The sequence below is a fragment of the Ixodes scapularis genome, unplaced genomic scaffold, assembly GCF_016920785.2.
Source record: "Ixodes scapularis isolate PalLabHiFi unplaced genomic scaffold, ASM1692078v2 PGA_scaffold4__175_contigs__length_147842914, whole genome shotgun sequence".
NCBI classification, from domain to species: Eukaryota; Metazoa; Arthropoda; class Arachnida; order Ixodida; family Ixodidae; genus Ixodes; species Ixodes scapularis.
The window spans coordinates 16,050,896-16,067,103 of NW_024609879.1; positions in this window are offsets into that span (position 1 = coordinate 16,050,896).

Below are 16,208 nucleotides of genomic sequence, written 5' to 3' on the forward strand. Positions count from 1 at the left end.
AAAATGCATTGGAGCGTATTTTGTTTCATATATGCTAATAAACAATGTAAACGTTAATTTGACGCCGTGTTTTGATCGCCATTGCATGGGAACTAGGTGAATATACCCGCTGGGCAGTCAAGTTTTGCCTGACACGTCGCACCATCTAGTATGAAATATTTACAACACTGAGTCGGCCCCTTCATTATTTTTGTTTTGCTCACGTACTGCTAGTTTTGTTGGATCACTGCATCTGTTCTGACTCTATATTTTGTGGTTAGAACGCTATCAACTGTCCCGTTTAATCCCGGATGGCTCCACCGAAGAGCAAATATTCAACGACATCGAAGTGTCGGTGCTGTTGTGTGAAAGACTGCCAACAGCGTGAAGGCCTAGCGGGCGTGAAGCTCCACAGGTTCCCATCGAGGTCGTGAGAAAAAGAACACCGTCAAAGATGGATAAATGCCGTAAGACGCATCAAGTAAGTGTTCGCGTTACATATCGTCATTCGAGGTTTAATGTTAGCAATTGATGCGCTTGAAGCGCGGCCCTAGGCAAGGCTCGATCGTTCGATGCGACGACTCCGTAGAGTCAGGGGAGTCAGGTTAAACCTGTTGACGTGCTCGTAACTGTTAGCTGTGCCGTTTACCGGCTGCATACTACCAGTTGCCCTGCAGACACTTTTTGTTTGAACAATGTTTTGGGGGCTGCACTAATATTTCAGACAGTATTCGCTAGGACAGCGGCTCGTAAAAAGCTTTACCGGTATCAGTGTGCTCAGAAAGCTCCATCACGAGACCGCACTTCCCGATGCCGAAACCGGCTACCGTTTCTATTCTAGTAGTAATGTGAATTTAGTTCATAACTACATACTGTTTAATGTTGGTAAGCTGCTTTGGGCATGCGTCTGTGAAATGTAGCTTGAGCAGCTATCAGCGAGGTGATATAAATCGCTGCTCATAGTGCGACTAAGTGCTTTTAAACAGTAATGTGGCCTTGGGGACTGACCCTACTTGGTAAGTCCTGATTTACCGGAGCTATGATTTCACGGAGGGGTAAAGAACTCTAAAACCGTATTAAATAGAGATAGGCACGAAGCACTAGTAAAAGTGGTAGCTTACATGTCTTGCTGTGTTCTACATGTAAGTCAGGTTTGATCCTAATTCTTTACTCCAATGCTTCAGTGATAATGGCTCGGACTGGATGCCCAACAAGAACTCAAGAATATGCTCGGACCCTTTTGTGAATAACGAACTAAGAAACATCGAGAGCCACCCCGGTTATATCCCGACGCAATTCCCACTCGTGTACAAGAAACGGAATCCGGAACCCGATGCCCGAGTCAGGAGGTTTGGCAGGTAAATGTTTACTCAACTTATTTGTATTTGGACAATGAGTGTGTGTAGAGTGCCATCCAACAGTGCTGCAAGTGGCTGCTTTTGCCTAAAGTGTCACAAAAGTATGCTTTTTCCCAGAGGGAAATGAGCAGGAATGTAGACTTTGGTTGTGCCATATTTCCAGGTGGAGGGAGAGAGCAGCTGGTGCAGCTGCTTCATGTCCACCATCTCTAGGACCACAACAGTCAGGTACCACAAGCCCAGTACCTGATGAGCACAATTTGGATTGCAGCGAAAGCCCAGAACATGGACTACTGCCCCCTGTCAAGCTGTTGAACTTCAAGAGCAGTGTTCAGTGGTAAGTTACCGTAATATCCCGAGTCATCGCCCACCCCCCAACCGCCTGAAATTCGTTAAAAAAGTGGGGTGGGCCATGTCTCGGTGGGTGAGCACAAACACTTTAAAAAAAGCGGAAAAAACCGCCTTTTCTCTGCGTATCTAGCGCTGATGCAAAAGAGATACATCAAACTCAAAACTCGATTTAGTTTGATTGTTTTATAGAAAAAAAATGCTCACGAAAGAATATTTTACTATAGCAAAGTCCGTTGCTTGCATACGCGCTAGAAACACCGCCGATCTGCATATAGCACGAACGTTTGTTCCGTGAAAGAATGTCACCATTATGTTCTCCTAGTTAGTAAAAAAAAAAAAAAAATGAGAAAGAAAAGTTTACAAGAAAGTAGAAAAACCGACCAGGCGCAACGAGCGAGCGAGCGAGCGGACCAAAGAAGCGACCAAGAGCAATGCTGGGAAAGCGGGAAAGCCGGCGGTCGCGTTGGCAAATACTTTGGCGTCGGGCCAAGTCGGGCGCCTTGTCAATTGCAAGCTCTTGCGCAACTTTCTTGTTTGGTGCGTACATACGTGCGTCCGTGCACGGCGGGCTATCAATGCACGGTTGGGACGCTCTGCAAACGTCTGTGCAGGACGTTCCAGCAAAGCTTTATTTACGCTTTGGCTTTGCCTAAAATATTGCACAACAGCGGTCGCGACGGGCGGGAAGAAGGAGCGGGTTCGCGGTGACCTTACTTCGGCGGAGACAGACTTTGACCTAACACTCCGCGATTACGTTAACAAACTCTTATTTTGTTTTCTCCATCGTTTTCTTTTCGCACGGATACACAACCACTTCGGGGTCGCTCACGGAGGAAATGCGTAAACAAAAAGAAGTATCTTTCCCTCCTTGGTTTTACTTTGTCACGAACGTCCTCCAACTGTAAGGTCCGCGGCCGCGTCATTCGGGTAGGGTGAGTGTTCGCGGATCGCAGAGTCCGCGCTGGGGTATTTGAAGGGGTGGGCGATGACTCGGTGTTTTTTCGGAAATTGATATTGGCCCAAAAAATAAGGTGGGCGATGGCTCGGGGATGGGCGATGACTCGGGATATTACGGTACTCAACCCGACGGAACTAAAAACACTAGACACAATGATCAGGAAAGCGTATAAGCAAGCCTTGGGCCTCCCGACAAGCACCTCCACCGAACGCCTCCTCCGGCTAGGAGTAGACAATACGGCCGAGGAGCTGATTGGTTCCGTGTTTTCGGTATATACCGATAAAAACCGAAACATAACCCCCGAAGGGTTTTTCTAGAAATCCGTGAAAACCGAAAAACACTGAACTGAAGCCTCTGCTTAATTAAGTAAAACCCCGGTTTCACAGGAACCTTCATCAGCAGCTTTATCTGCGTCAACCCCAAAAACTGACTGCACTAAGTGTCCGAGAGGTGGGTTCTTTCTTTGGAAATTGTCTCTACATGTGCAATTTAGCAATACATTGCAGGTATAGAGTTCTGTTTTCGAGAAACACTGTAGATATGTATTCAATCTTACGGCATAAACCCCGATAAACCGCCATTTCGGGCCGACACTAAAAATAAACACAGAAAACACGGAACCCTAATTATGAGCCAACTTGCAAATTATAAGAATTTTACAAAAGCATGTTGGTTTTGGGCTTTACACACAAGCAGTGGGAACAGCATTCTCCCCATTAACTCTCAGCCAGGACAACAGGTCAGCCAGCTATAGGCAGGCAATGTTCATCCTAGCCACCCGCCATGATTGGCACCTATGGGGGAAGAGGACACGCTTTGGCTTGTCCAGGCCTTTGTCGTGTCTCAGATCACTTACGCTATTCCCTACGCTTTACTCAACCCGACGGAACTAAAAACACTAGACACAATGATCAGGAAAGCGTATAAGCAAGCCTTGGGCCTCCCGACAAGCACCTCCACCGAACGCCTCCTCCGGCTAGGAGTAGACAATACGGCCGAGGAGCTGATTGAGGCACACCTCTCCAACCAGCGGGCAAGATTGGGGTCACGGAAACAGGGAGGTCCATCCTCTCACGCCTAGGGCTCTCGGCCCCACTCCATCACCCGCACCCTCAGACTGCAAGCCTACCCTATGCCATCCGGAGCAACCATTATAGTTCCTCCCCTTCCCCGCGACATGCACCCCGCGTACCACACGCAGCGAAGAGAGGCCCGGGCACGGGCTATCCACAAGCAGTACGGGTGTCAACCCTCCACAGCCTACACAGATGCGGCGTCCTACCCCGGCAGAGCAGCTACAACAGCTACCGTTATCATGAACAACAAACCTCGGAGTAGCATATCACTCGCCCAAAACCACCCCCTTCAAGCCGAGGAGGCGGCGATAGCCCTCGCTCTCACTCAAACCGAAGCCGAGATCATCATCACCGACTCTCAGCAGGCATATCACAACTTCGCTAGTGGACGCATCCATGCCTACACGCTCCGACTCATCAACCAGAACCCTCCAACGAGACAAGTCAGACTTGTCTGGGCGCCCGCCCACCAAGGCATTCCCGGCAACGAGATTGCTAACCTCGTGGCTCAAGATTTGACCCGCTGAGCCGACGCCAAGGGAGCCGAACCAAAGCACATGCATTCTCTCGTCTCCTACTAAGAGATCACGGAGCATTACAAGCTAACCCGTAGAACATACCCTCCTGTACACAAATCACTACCTAGAGAACAGGAAAGAATACTCCGTGCACTACAAGTTAACACTTTCCCCCACCCCACCAGAAATCACCTCCTAGCCCCCACTGACTTTTCTTCGCAATGCCGCTTCTGCGGAGAACCCGGGTCCCTCCGACATATGGTAGGAGGCTGCTCCCAAACACCACTAGATCCCCCCATCCTCTACCCTACCACCGAGCTTTGGGATAGAGCCTTGGCCAGCTCCAACCTCGACGATCATCTACGACTGGTCGCGAGGGCCCAAGACGCGGCCCAAGGTCAAGGCATTTTGGACTAAGGATGCCTCCCAAAGCTTCTTTTGCTCAGTAAAGATGTTTATTCTCCCTCTCTCTTAGAAGACGTATATTATGCTTCGGACGGTGTTGCAGCTCGGCAATTTTCATCAGCACAGTAATTTAACACAACCTACTTGAATGCCTGCCGAGACCATGATTGTCCTCGAGCCTAGTCCACTTGATGGGGCAGTACTCATTTGCGATTCATAATTCGCATTCAGTTGATGTGCTCTTGAGGCTCTTTTGATCACGCTATCCACAACAGCAAGCTTTGCAAAAATGAAGAGGGGACAAATAATCTGCTTTTCCTCTTGGAATTTTATGGCGACAATGAAGCTTTGGTCAAAACAGCATTACATGAAAGTACACGGTTATGTCAGTATGCTTATGCATACTGACATGCATACTGTCGTTGCAGCACCCCTTTATCCCCTTGATTAGTTTTCTTTTAATTTCCTACATTCATTGAATGAGTACGTGAGTCCTCATACCTGGCACTGGATACTGCACCTATGCAGCCTTAATGTGCCTTGGAACCTTGGCATCGTTGTCGACCCTTCCGCAAAGCTGTACTGAATATTCGAGTTGAAGTATAAGTAGACTAAGCTAAAGTAGAGCACAGGGATGGGCAGTATTTCAAATACAAGTATTTGAAATATGTATATCAAATGCTTTGTGTACTTTGTATTTAATTACAAATTAGGTAATGTATTTGACCTGTGTATTTAAATACTAAAACGTGGGTATTTCGAATACAATTGTAATTAAATACAATTTTGTGGGCAAAAATACATCCCTCAAATTTATTGTCACGGTCCAGAGCAGGAAGAAAACTATGTTCTGCACCGAATGCAGTGTCTCTCAATCAAACACAAGCGTTTAGTGACTTTGTGATTACGGTGCTAGTCCAGGGCAAGAATAGTGACAAAATGGACGTTCACAGGCAGACTGGCTAAATAAGTGCCTGTGACAACTTGGGATGTTTTCCAGCCTGATTTCCATCCATATTTTTGCCTGGAACATTCTAAATGCGCGGGTCGCCCAAATTTTTGTAACTGGTGCGAGGTGCAACAATAAAAAATTCTCTAGCTAGTGCTGCGCGTCTTGGTCGTCTCGGTCGTTTGTTGGTCTGTACCAAAATGCAATCGACAAAAAAAAGCCGTTTGAAGCTCTGTACTTTTTTCACCTATTACGTCGCAGCTGATTACATTTTTTTGTGATTATATTTCTATTACGTTACTAGAGCCTCGCACACTAACTCCCGAGTGTGCGATGCAAAATTAAAATGAGATACCCAGAAACTCGTTGCAGGTGCCCTGAAGTCGCTGACGCAAATTTTGAGGAATGTATTTGGAAAAGTATTTGGAGGAGACGAAATACATTTGGTTGTATTTGTATCTTGTACTTAAATGCTTTTTTGAAAATGTAATTAGATTTGTAATTAAATACATTTTTGACAAAGTATTTTGTATTTGTATTTCGATACATATTTGCATGTATTTTGCCCATCCTTGGTAGAGCAGCTGCTATGTTGACTAGACACCATTGACATGCAAGGGTTATGGAGTGGCTCCGAGGATCATGAAGCATGCCATGGTGTGGGCGTGCTGCCTTAACTCTCTTGAAGTCAATCTTCATCAAATGCAGTGCTATGCAACTGACCCAAAACACGCAAACTGTGTCTTGTCTCATGGGAACATTGTCGTAGTGGTAGCCGAGAAACAACTCCTTGACATAGTGCACGATGGAACGGCTCGAGCAGGGTGGGCCACTCACTCAAGGCCGAAGTTGCAGCTGGACCACCGATGACTCAGCAGTTTTGTCAGCCAGGTGATTATTCTTATCGCCGTCCTCTCAATACTGCCTGCCTTACTCCAGGTTTGCTTGTGCCGTACACTTCAGACACTACTGCAATAGCGCCCCGCTCGGCCTTGGACGAGTGGAACAATGCTTGCATTGTTCCATTCTGTACAACGTCGTGGAGATGTTTTTTGGCTGCCGCCAGGATAGCGCTGCCAGGACATAGGCCACGGTTTGCATATTTTGAATAAGTTTGCTGAGTGCTATAGCTTTCATTGACAGCCTGACTAAGTCCTACCACTACTGCTTTTACAGGAGACCCAGACGGACAACTGAGGATGCTTTGCGGGCATATGTAATGTGAGCATGCGAGTGTTTTTTTGCTCAGCATGCTGCCCCTTCTTCCTGAGTGCAGCTGTGAGGTAAACGCATGCACTATAAGCACATTTTATGAATTTTGTTGAACAAATTACCACTTCTATCTGATTTCTTGGCGCATGCATGGAAGGCGAGTAATAGTTGAATTTAACCTGGAAAAAGGAATCTCATGATTTTTGTTTTAACGTGATTTCTTGGAAACCTGACATCTTCACATGGTGCAGAACCTGCCTGGCAGCACTCCATTATAACGAAAATGCAGACCGGGAGCAGGCAACCACAAACGGAGAGAAACAGTGAAAGCGCAAGAGCCCAAAGGTCAGGAAAGGGCATCACGTGTGCCCAGAGAAGACCAAGACCAAACATGGTAAATATGCAAACATTCTTTGTGGGACTTCTCCAAGCATGCTGTCATTCTGAAGTCTGCACTGTTTTTTTGTAAGTGTGTGTTAGTGCACGCCTACACGGTTGTGCAGTGGCAAGTGACTTTTTCTAGGTGCCACATGTGGGCAAGTGGTAAGGCATAAAAAATGAAGTAAAGCTCCATAGATAACCATGGCGCAATTGTTCAGGTTAAGAAAGTTTAGGGCACTGTAACACAAACCAAGGCGTAGGTTTTGGCATGCTCTTAGTAACTTTTGGATACATTACTAAGTTCTTGCTCATTTCAAGTGGAGAGCATGCTGCACAAAGTAAATGACTAAAACACTGTAAAAGGACGAGAAACAGTTACACGCCTTTCTATTTTTTGATGGTTTAAATTTTTTCAGTTTTACTCACCTCAAGGATAAGGATGTCCCAAGCGTAGTCTTCACAGACAAGGATACAAAATAATGAGAAAAGACATTCTACGTAGACTCTGTGTCTAACTCTTTTTGTTTTTTTGTTAATCTTCTGGAGGTACATGAAATGGCTCACCCACCCATTCGCCTATTCCATGCTTCCTACACTAACAAAGCACATCTAATATGGACTTCCACAAAAATTTAGGCTATTTTGACATGCTGGTCTCAGTGGCAGTTGGGCTATGCCAATCGACATGAAGTTTTCAAGTGATCTCCAAGGCTGACTCCGCCTCAAAAGACAACAATGACCCTGCAGTCTCGAAGACCACCGAAAAAAGATTTAATTGCGCAAGAGTTACCCATTTTGCTAAGGCATTGCCATAGACTGGCATTCTCTGAGGGGACTGCAACAACGAAAGTGGCAGCAAGTCACCGATGAATTCCTAATTGCCTTGTCTTGACACGTCAGGTACTTCGACTTTTTTCAATTAAAACCAAATATTAAAAAATTCATTTGACATACTTTTATTGGTTTTTTGTTATTTTAAACCAAAAATGCTGAGCTCTCTACATATGTGACATGTTGCACTTACACCTGTAACAGATCTCAGCACAGCTGTCAATAAGTTTAAATATTAAAATTAAATATCTATGCATCAACCTATTCCTTACCCGACTTCTAGAAATAAAAAACAACTGCAGAAGCCTTTAAAAATTCAACTGCTCCTAGCCTGCAAGCTAAACAACCAGTGCTTATAATATATGTAAAAGCAAAAAAGGTAGAGTACAAATAGTTTTAGCACCGCTTAGTACAGCATGTAATAAAACCACGTTTGGGTTTGATTACACACTAATGTTACGTGGAAATGTATTAAAAAAAATGAACACACTAGACCTCAAGCGCCAGGTGGTGTATGAACAGGGCTGTAGAAGAGTGCTGAACCCTTGCTTAAAGGGCAACTCCGCTTCATTTTTGGTTTTGAAAAAACAATGCAGTCCTCTTCAGTATCGCCTAAGAAGACCACACGTCAAATATTACGACGCAGTTCTTTCTAAATGTTTCTTAAACGGTCCGGCAAACTTTGCAACACACCAAGTTGCCGAAATCGGCTGACTCGAGCGGGCGAATTCAGGCGCAACCAACAGCGCAGTCAAGGCTACGGCATGGGCGGAGCCAACATTGAGCTAAACGCCATCTACATGGCCCCCTTTTGCTTGTTTTTACTTCTCCGATCGAGCGTAGTGCGTGACGTCAGCAACGTTGCCTCTCGGCGCTCAGCGGTATCCACGTGATTGACGTACGCGCCTGCGCAGCGCGCTTCTTGGGAGCAGACCAACCGCCCGCCGTGGTCCCGCCGTTACCGCCGTCTTCCGCGTCACAACCACCGTCGTCGTCTCACCGTTTGTGATTATTGCCTCTCGCAGTTTCGTCCACACTATGGACACCACATGCGCAGAGTCCCAGACTTATGCCGCAGTTGTGCAGACGTCGTCAAATGCCGTAGACACCAAAACGTGGCGAAGAGTGCGGAGCAGACGACACTCGTGCCTGCCGCACGCCCGCCCGCCCCCATCCCGCCCGTCTTTGGGCCAAGGATCACGTGACCTCTCGTACCACGTGATGGCCATGTACTTGGCGGCCTGAGGCCAATGTTGCCGGACGGAGCCGAAGTTTCGGTTTCGATTTCCGCTCGTGTTTAAAATTAGATTTAAAAATATATATCCCATTTTTCACGAAGCAAAAGACGTAGTGTCTTTTACTAGGGCTTTTTAATTTGAAATCACTCATTATCCCGAAATCTTCGGAATTGAGCGGAGTTGCCCTTTAAATACTCCATCGTGCTTTACGTGCTCATTATGTGGCACCCCCAGAACATCAGATAGTTATCATGTTGAGGCTAGGGAATATCGGGGTGAGGCAAAAGTCGATGGGGGAAAGTAAAACCTGACGAGACTGAGCTGGGTAAGAGCGACAGAGGATCTGTAAGCGCCGACTCAGAGATCCTCAGTCAATGGGTTCGCATCCCAGCCGAGGTTCACTCATTTAGCAAGGCCCCTTGCAAGAAAAAGGTGCCGTGCAACCAACTTCTCGTCTGGCATGCAAACCCCCCAAATTTTCTTTCTACTTTATAGCTAACAGGAAAACAAGTGAACTGCCTAAAGGTACCTTTGTAATGTTTTATTGTTCAGATCTTCGATGCTGTCTGGTTCATGATGTTGGTGCAACCAAGAAACTAGTGTACTGCCTGGATGGGAATTTTTCTCTTATCTGTGCAACGACACAGTCAGGCAGCACTCCCCTGGTGTAGTGGAGGGTATGGAGGGGGAGTAGGGGCATGCCCTCGCCACTGTACCCTCTCCTCCTACTCGTCCTCAAGAGCTGCACTCTAATTCGGCATTTTTTGTCACTCAGAACAACCACTGCATATTTCAATGTGTTGCTTTCGTCTATGCATCAAAACCATTCGCAAAACTGCGGCAGCCTAGCAAGAGTCCATCAGCAAGTGTTGGGGCCACTACTGCTTTAGTATACACAAGGTTCGTCGTTTCTGGATTTTACATTTTTGCAAAAATGGGGGGGGGGGGGGCGTACAAACAAGGCACTTTGTTTTAAGCTGGTAACTGAGAAGAAATTGAATTTTTCAAGGATATTATACTGAAATTAGGGTTTTTCTTGTTATTTGCAGGAATATATAGGTGCCATTAACTATAAAGACCACAAATCTGTTTGAATATATGAATTTTTTTTCTTTCATTAAAGTTTTCAAGATGTCATTGAAGTGTCGTATAACAACTCCCTTGGGCTTGTCTATTTTTTTATAATTTGTGTTGCTCATATTATCTTCTGCATGTGCAGGATCTGCGACTCTGTCCTAAACCTGTCCGGTCTTTGGACATATCTGAACTGAAAGAATATTCTCCCTACCTGACAGCTTACGCGCACAATTCCAATCCACAATAATATCACTTCAGTTCTACAGGAACAAAATGCCTGCTGTTCCTTCTGAAACAATGTTTTGAGTGTTACCATTTTTACCCGAAAATACGTCGACCACGAAAATAGGTCGACCCCTATTTATCGAACCCACCAAGAATAAAAAAAAATAATTCAAACATAGATCAACCTCTTTTTTTTTTTTTTTTTTTCTTTTTGAGGAACAGGGGCAAGTTAGGGCAAGAGAAAAAAACAAACCTTTATTTACAGCACTTTCGGCTAAATCGCAGGGTGACGACAAAAACTTAATCATTGTCAGAACTTCCGGACATGTCACTGTCGTCCGAAGCTTCGTCAGCTTAGTAGACATCCTCCCGAATTCGCAACAATGCCTCAGTGACACCGTTGTAAAATGACGACAAGAAGAAAGAAGGTGAAGACGGGCGAAGCGATGAAAGACCAAATTCAAGGATGCGAGTCGCTGTTAGCAACACGCGAGCCGCCGCAAACAACAAACTAAAGTAACCTCAGTTTTTTTTTTTTTTTTTTTTTTTGCTTTTTTGAGCGTGTGCGTGTTTGCAAGGGAGGGGCAAGGTGCATCGCGCATCGCATCAACACCACCTAGGTCTAAAGCCGCAGCGCTTCCCTCACCCTTCAAGGAGTGTCGGCGTGAGCAGGCTGAACTAGTAGAGCACTTCTCCGCAAGGCTCCCCTTGACAGTTGGCGTCTTTGCAATGCACATTCTCTTTTACTTTCCTTCTCTTTCTACGCTTGACGCAGGAAAAAAAAAAAAAAACGCCACAACGTTGCGTTTTTTTGTTTGTTTGTTTTTTCTTTTTCTGTTTTATTGGTCGTCCGTCGCGTTCCTTTTTTCGATGGCTTTTTCAGCTACTCCTGCGGGTTGGCTCACGTGCCAATGAGGCTGGAGGAATCAACTAGAACAACTCTAGAAGCGAGTAGGTTTTTGGACGCCGAAGGTCGGAAGTTCAACTCTCCAGTGAGATCGAGCACATTTTGGAATACAACACAACCGCGGCCTCGTGTGTGAACGTTGCTTTTCGATTGTCGGTGCTGTCATCGCGTAGAGATGTTGTTTATCCACACTTTGACGGAAAACTGGATGTGAAAGTGGCCATATTTGAGTTTTTGCAAGGATGACTACGAAAGCGTGGACTATACAGCAAATCGATGGGAGGATCTCGCTCCTTGACGACACGGCAGGGTGAGAACTTTTAATTTTTATGATAGTGGTTTTGTTTCTTGTTATATTTCGCTGAATGCATACTACTTGGGAGTGATTTGGTTGTGGCCTTGAAGCAATATGTTCAAATGCTGGTGCTACTTCTAGGTGCAGAACTAAAGAAAAATGACTTGATTTATGAGTTCCGGTTGGAATGTTTTCGCAAGGTATGCAAGTGATAGGTTATCGCGGTTGCAACCAGCACATCAATAAAGAAGAAACAACAACAGAAGTATGTTGTGCGTATCTTCATCGGAGTGCAGAAATGATCCGCTACAACTAACCAGTACGAACTATATTTTAGCGGGTGTTTGGACTGTAGTTTTGAGTGCATGCAAGCCGGAATATGGTTCATTGACCAGTGTACTACTTATCCATACATCAGAGCCCTATACTAAAAGTTTAGCTGGAGCCCATTCAGGCTCCCCAAGGAATCCCACAACAGACCAGGAAGTTCTATGGAGCATATTATTAATATTATTAATTATTATTATTATTATTTTCTGTACCTTGTTTTATGTGCTCGTGGAATAAGCATTACTATTATTATTATTATTATAGAGCATGCGGCACATCAAATTCAAGAATAATTTGGTGTTTGTGATCCAAAATACCAGATCGAAACACTGCCAGTGTTTTCTCTTAAATACGGAACCACTTCAGTTGCACTTTTAAGAGCATTACTTTTTTTTATTTTTATAACCATTTTCGATTACTTTACCTTTCTTTGGATTAATATGATTTCCTCTTTTTTCGTTCTATTTCCTGCAAAAGCAGTCAAATACACATCCTGGATACTGCTCTGATGAACTCGGGCTACTGTATGGCCTCCCATGGGACAAGCTGAAAACTGACAACTTAGAAAAGTGCTTCGGAATGTATAGGCAACTGGCTTCCTTCTACATCGCGTGTCTTCAAGGCACATTAACGAAGATGAAAACAAAATACTGCTGAGGAGCACGCTGTCAGCGATCCCTACAGCTAGCAAGGATGGAAACTAGAAAGATCTTCCCAATCTATACAGGTTTATCACAGGTCTAAGAAAAGTTTTTCAAAATATGTGCAATAAATTTTTCAAACTATGTGCAATACATATGTGTAATACATTTTTCAAACCAGCACATCACAATTTTAGAATTTATTAATTTTATACTTGTCTGGCGATTCCGGTCCCGTTACTGTTGCATAAGGTGTCCCTAAGGGTAGTGTATGCGGGCCTCTATTGTTTCTAATATATATCAATGACCTAACATCATCAATTAAATCGACAATTAGACTTTTTGCTGACGCTCGAGTTATTTACCGGAAAATTAATACACCTATAGTGATCACAATATTGTCCAAGACGATTTAGATACAATATCATGGTGTTCCCTATGGCAGATGAACATTAACACATGTAAATGCAAAAAAATGTCCGTAATTAAGTCCTCCACTAAAACACTAACCCAGTACTCGTTACTTTCACAACCACTAGAACACTCATTGTCTTAAAAGTATTTCGGCGTGCATTTTACAGACTCATTATCATGGATTGAGCAAATAACAAATAGCACACTAAAAACACTTGGTTTGTGAAAAAGCCATTTGTATGAGAAATTTCTTCTGTTCAATAAACACATGAATCATGCAAGATATATAATAACCATAAAACAACAATATAAGATATATAAGAACCATACAAGAAACTTCTTACAAGTTTCTTATATGTTCTTATATATCTTACATAGTTTTTATAGGGCTCTTATATGATTTTATGTATCTTGCTGTACGATTCATATGTGTTTATTGGACACCTTGATCCCATTAAGACAAAACTACTTGCATACAAAACATTTATCCTCCCAATATTAGAATATGCAAGCATAATTTGGAATCCACACCCAAGTTACCTAATCTTGAGGCTCGAATCTTCAGAACAAAGCAGCCAGATTTATATGCAGTGATCATTATCCGAAACTTATGTCTCCGCTTTAAAAGCTAGCATAAATCTTCCTAATCTACAAAAAAGACGAAAAATAGCCGATTGTGTTTTTTTCAAGATGTATATTACTAAGATTCCGATTTTCAATCTACTTACTGCTGGGCTGCCAATTTTATATCACCCATATTAGATAAGTCCTGCATGACTGAACCATTTCAGTCCCATACTTACACTTTCCTCTTTTCTTCCTCAGTACTTTGCAACACTGACTGGAACAAACTACCTGGCCATATTGTAACTGTGAGATATCCCCTTTTCATTTAAAAAGAAGTCCATCAATTTGTGTACCTGAACCTTGATCGGTAAAACTGCATCATAACAATAACATGCTAATTAGAGTTTTTTTTTTTTTGTCAGATTTTTTTTTTGTTGGTGTCTATTTTTATGTTCAAATACTTTTTTGTCTTATTTTTAAATCCCCGTGATGTAATGCCTCTTTCAATGCCTTTGAGGTGAATACAATTATATGAAATGAATGCCTCTGCATCATTTCTCCAATTGTTACTGTAGTTCATGTTGCAACAAAATAATGATTGCAAACACATTCCCTGCAATCCCACTACGTCGGTAAAAAAAAAGGGAGAAATGGACATGGGGAAGAAGGAGAGTAAAGTACATAAGATGTGTTTAACTACAATAAGAAATAAAGAAGGAAAGAATGATTTCCCATAAGAACTATGTCATCAGGGGTGGAGAATGAACATGGAACTAAGCCAGTTCTGGCAACAAGAATTCGATTTCAGTTTTAGAAAGAAGTAGTGAAGGTGCAAAAACATTATTTTGGACAGTGTTCACGGTGAATGATTCAATGATTTCTCTACCGCATCTGCTCTGGTGTGCCCACACAACTCTAGCTTGAGCAAAAATGGAGCGCAGCCATGACAGGTGTGGGCATGAACAAACACCAAGAGGAGATCAACCACTAAGGGCCGGTTGCAGCTAGGGTGCCTACATGTTTCCGCTCCGCTTTAGGGTGGCGCCAACTTCTTGTTACCCTTTCCCAGATCCTCTCTCACCATCATTTTTTTCCACTTCTTATTACGCTAAACGTAAACAACGTTGAGTTTCTGTAGTCTCGCAACACCGGCAACACTGGGAGGCCACTTCCGTTTCCGTTCATAAGAGGAGTTGGAAGCTCAGCAGGATGGCCGTCGTGGTGGCTGTCGCTCTGTTTATTCGGGTGTTTTAGATTTTGAAGTTGCGAGCGGGAAGTCTGCGTTGCTTTTAACAAAACGCGAGTTCCCGCGACAAACTGGAACGTAACAGACCAGCATTGAACACCGAAACCTTGCCGTCTGAACGAGAGCAGTGAGCGCTCCCTAGCCTTAACGAGGATTAGCCCGGGCATAAAGGTGGGTGAGGAGGAGTGGCAAATCCCGTGTGCCGACATCCGGGATCCCGAGTGAAAGATTGCGAAAGAGAGTGACAGAATACGAGAAAAAGAAACCATTGTTGCCAGCTGAAGGACGACAGTCGCAATGGTAATCGCGAAGACTGAAAACTCTCAGCAATATAAACAGTGATAATTTAACGTTGTAAGCTATATTCTGAGCTATTCTAACGCCTATAAAGAGCAATAGACACATTACGCTGCATTAACTTCCCTTCTGTCGAAATCTCGGAAATCCGGCGATTGCGCGGTTTTGTATTCCTGGGGCGCGCCCACTCGCGCCCCACCCACGAGGCCCGCTATCTGGTTTAGTTTAGTGCTGACGCGAGGCCGTACATCTGCGCGCTATGCAAAAAGAAAGCTTCGGAAGGAACGAGAACCTCTTTCCACTGGTAAGTTTGTGGATTGTTGAAGTTCACGAAAGTGCTCCGATGATATAATTATATTCATGAAATCGAAGATACGTAGTTGGTAACCATGTGAGGGACCCCGAAGGTCTGCCTGCATGCTCCGCCGCTTGCGGCAGCCAGATTGCATGGAAAAATGGCACACCTTTTCCTCTACAGTTATTATGTATGATCTCTATGAGATTAACAGCTTAATGGAAGCTCAAGACCGGCGAGTGTGACAAAATGGTCGACGAAAACAGCGGAGGTTGCCATGGTAACGAGGTAGGCAACACTGGTTTGTCGGCAACAGGTATCACAAACGTTTGCGCCCCCCTAAACAGCGGAGCGGCGGAAACATGTAGGCACCCTAGTTGCACCAACGTCGCTTATCTTAAGGGGGGACACTACCCAGAAAAAACAATTTCTGCAAAAAAAAGTTGATTTTGAAAAATGTCATATTTAGATCCACCAACATCTAGAGAGTATTCCCAGAAAGTTTCATTAGTTTACGCTGCATAGTTAATTTTTTATAAATTATTTTCGGTGCTCCAATGCTAAAGAAAAGGTAGAGGTTGGAGCACTTTGAACGCATTTTTCTCCATTCCACTTTTTGGCATAAATTTCACTTTAAGAAAACTATCGTTTTGTTATT